Below are 4,006 nucleotides of genomic sequence, written 5' to 3'. Positions count from 1 at the left end.
GATCGCTTAATTTTATGATTACTAATATCTTATTGGTATCTTGAAAAGTGTTTCCTTAACCATTTAAAACTATTTTTTTTGTCATACATGAGAGAAAAAAAATTAATTTGCATTGCTTCCAAATGCGGATGAGAAGTAGTGAGGATTTAGCGAACTAATTATATACGTGTTCGTTTAGTCTAAGTTAATCTTAATGCGTAATCTCCAAAATAAACCCCCTTTTATTATAAAAGACATAACCATCGTAATCAACCTAATAATTAGATGGAATTGGTTTTTGGTTTGAAGATCTCTCTTTGACCCCATTAAATGCTTCTACCCGATATATGTTGGAAAATTAAAATAAAAAGTGTATGCGTTAATGCCATTGGTGTTGGTGGTAGAAAGAGTGGTAAAGACTTCTGTCCTCTTACTCTTTTTAATTAACGCTAGTATAGAGTTTAACATAATCTAATGGGATAGTCACTTTCATGTTCATCCCATGAAGGTTAACTAATTGAAGAATTCAATCTCACAAATTATACATATAATACAGTCAAAATTAATAATATTCATTTATTTGTAATTTAGGGCATTGTTATAAATTAAAACTTAATAATTAATATAATGATTTATTATTTTAATTATTGATTAAATTTAATCCATAAAATAAAATTCAACAATAAATTGATATGTCTTGGCAGATGAATATGAACTTTTACCTCTCCCCCTTGTCACTGTTAGCTGTTACATACAAAAATCTGCAACAAAATTATGAGGCAGCGCAACATGAAAGAATGGGGTTAATTAATACTGCTCCTCCATTTTATTACGAGTATAACTTTAATAAATAAAATATATTTGAAAATAAATATTATTTTTAATTTTTTAAAGTAATTATAATTATATTTTCTCACTTTAAATGTATAATACTAAAAAACAAATTAGTAATTAGTAAGTATAATTTGATAAAATAATTTTTTTTTCAACAATTTTTTTTAATATATGTGGAACAACCTTAAAGATATTTATTTTAAAAGGCATGTAGTACAATTTTTAAACTTACATCATGAGAAAAGAAAGCATTGTCATCTATTTGACTGTTTTCTGTTTTATAATCTCAAAAGTGAATATAATACTATGCTTTACAACTCAAAAGAAATTAGTGCGTCACAACTTAAATTAATCTCGCTGAAAAACCTACGGCCATCCCTTCTTATTTTCTTTAACTTTTTTTATTTTATTTAAAAGAGGTGATTCAAAAATTAATTTTCTTAAATCACTTGTCTTCTCTGTTTTTACTCTACTTTTATTTAAATATGTAATTTATATATGTATATAAATAAGTGACTCTCATTTTGTTTATAATTTCGTTGTTCAATGTGGTTTTATTTATAATATTAGAGTGTTTATTTTCCACTTTGTTGTAGTGTTTACTTATTTTAGATTAAAAAATCAATTTTATCGTAGTTATAAGTTTTCTTACATTTATAAACATTCTGTTGTTTTATATTTATTATCTAAATATATTGATTTTATCCATAAATTCTCTTCTTTTTTTTAACGACTTTATATTATATTGATTTTGATCAATACACTTTTTACCAATTTATTTAATAAATAGATATCATTTTTAGTAAAAAAAAACTTAAATTAAAGGATATATTATGTCATATATAAAGAAAGTGAATAAAAAAGTGAAGTATCAATTTATTTCATTTCGAGAAAACATTTCATATTTTTATTTCAGGTGGCTTATAGAGTAATGACTCAATTAAGTCGATCGGTAAGTACCATTTAAAATTGACCATTAAATTAAAATAAGTGTAGATGATTTCATTTATTGTTACGACAGTAGATCGCATCTTTAATTTCTCACTCTCCCATAACAGATATCTCAGCATCTGCACTACAACAATGAAAGATATTCGACTCTGTTTGTTTTACCAAAATAGAAGACACATCAATCAAAGCTTAAAACATAGCATGGATGTCTCTGGAAACCTTTCCAATTAATATATCAGTATTGAATATCAAAAGATAGCTTCCATTAAAAATATCAGTACTATAAATTCAATGATGAACATAATTAATTATCTTGATTAAAAAAAATTACGGTTCAAAACACCTATGCACTTTGTGGTGTTACCTCATTGAATTATGATATAAAAGAAACAAGGAAGACAAAAGTGATATTGCAGAACACATTGAATGATCAAAATTAAAGTTTACTACTAAAGATTAATTTAAAAATAAAAAAGAAAAAAGTAAAACGAAAACAAAATAAAAGAAAGAAAGAAGTATTACATTAGCATAGAGAGAAGGAGACGGACACTGTTGAAGGGTTCGGGAGATGCCATAGCAAGTAGGGTTTTGGGAATTGAAATTGAAATTGAAATTGAAATTGCGAGTGGAAGAGTAGAATTACCACCCTTTGCACGATTTTGCTTTTCTTCCGCTTTCATTTCCGTTTGGAGGATGAGACTCTCTTTTTGACGCTTCCATTTCATGCCAAAAATGTAAGATACTAATTTCAACTACTAATCTAAATTATTCAAAGGCTAATTAATTAACTTCAAATCTACTATTTCATCCCGCTTTTACCGTTCATGGCGGTTTTTGGTAGGTAATGTTGACAACAATAGTCTTTGATCATCACCTATTCTCATTTACTTTTTTTCTTTTCAAATGCAAAAGTATAATGTGGACTTAAAACCTCTCTTATAGTTAACAAGTGCCCTATCTAAAAGGATTTAAAGAAATGATATTATCTTATAAGACGTGTGTTTAATTATTTCAAAATTTGACAATTATCTTGAAAACAGTGTTTTCAACTAAAATTTTCAAAAAAAATTATTTTTGATTATTTGATATGTCCGCTAATAATACTGATTAACAAGATCTTATTTTTATAACGAGGATTTGTATACTACATTTAAAAATCATCAATAGTTGAATGATATAATATTCATGAATAAGTTTGATCATATTTTAAATTTAACATTAACAGATTTTCAAGTTTTATCTTTTGTTCTATTTTAAAATAACAATTTTTTGTTATAATTTTAATTAAAAATTTTAATTATGAAAATAATTTATTTAAATAATTCTAACAAATATCATTAAGAGACAAAATAAATTTGAGTGAAAAAATGTAACTTTTTAGAATTTTAAAGTATGAATTACACAACTTCCAATATCTTTTTTTTACATTTGGATTCTTTAAAGCAATTGTTAGTATTTCTCTTTATTTAATTACTTGTGATTGAATTTGAATAGATAAATATATCAAAAGCTTTTAATTTAGTAAATTTTAATAGATACTATAGTAATATCCACGTGGATAAATTAGATAAAATTATTAATCAAAATATTTATAGTTATATATATTATATACAAGTTCATCACATGATTGATTATGATTTATTAATTGTATATAAAAATTTATATTGATCGTACATACAAATTAAACTCATATATTAAACATTCAAAATCAACTTTTAGAATAAATACTTAACTCCACTTATGAAATTTTCAAATTTATTTTCACAATATAATAGTGCTAATTATTTTCCTCTACCACTCAAAAGTGCTAATTATTTTTCAAGAAGAAAAGTTGTCTCAAGATCAATGTATTTTTTATGTAAGTTATTTCATAAAATTATTTTTTAAAAATATAACGTTAAAATCACTTTTTTTAGCAAACAGAAAACCATGATCAAGTGTAGTGGGTGCTTAGCCGTAATGGTGATTACTCCGTAAAATCAGCTTACTACTATGCGATGGAAATCCTTGTGTGGACAGAGGAGTGGATTGTCTGCAAGATTGATTGTAAACTGTGAAGCTGAAGCATATATACAGCCTCATGTGTGCATTGTGCTGGCTATTGGATGAAGGGTATCAACAAGTTGTGATTGAATTGGACTGCATGCATGTTGTTCAAGCAATAAAAATATAACAGCACCTATCAAAATGACTTGGCTTCTATTTTTAATAAACGTAAATACGTTTGACTCAAATTAATAAC

Source organism: Cicer arietinum, chromosome 5 (genome assembly GCF_000331145.2).
Source record: "Cicer arietinum cultivar CDC Frontier isolate Library 1 chromosome 5, Cicar.CDCFrontier_v2.0, whole genome shotgun sequence".
NCBI classification, from domain to species: domain Eukaryota; kingdom Viridiplantae; phylum Streptophyta; class Magnoliopsida; order Fabales; family Fabaceae; genus Cicer; species Cicer arietinum.
The sequence above is the reverse complement of the archived record's forward strand: the minus strand, read 5'-3'. Positions refer to the sequence as shown.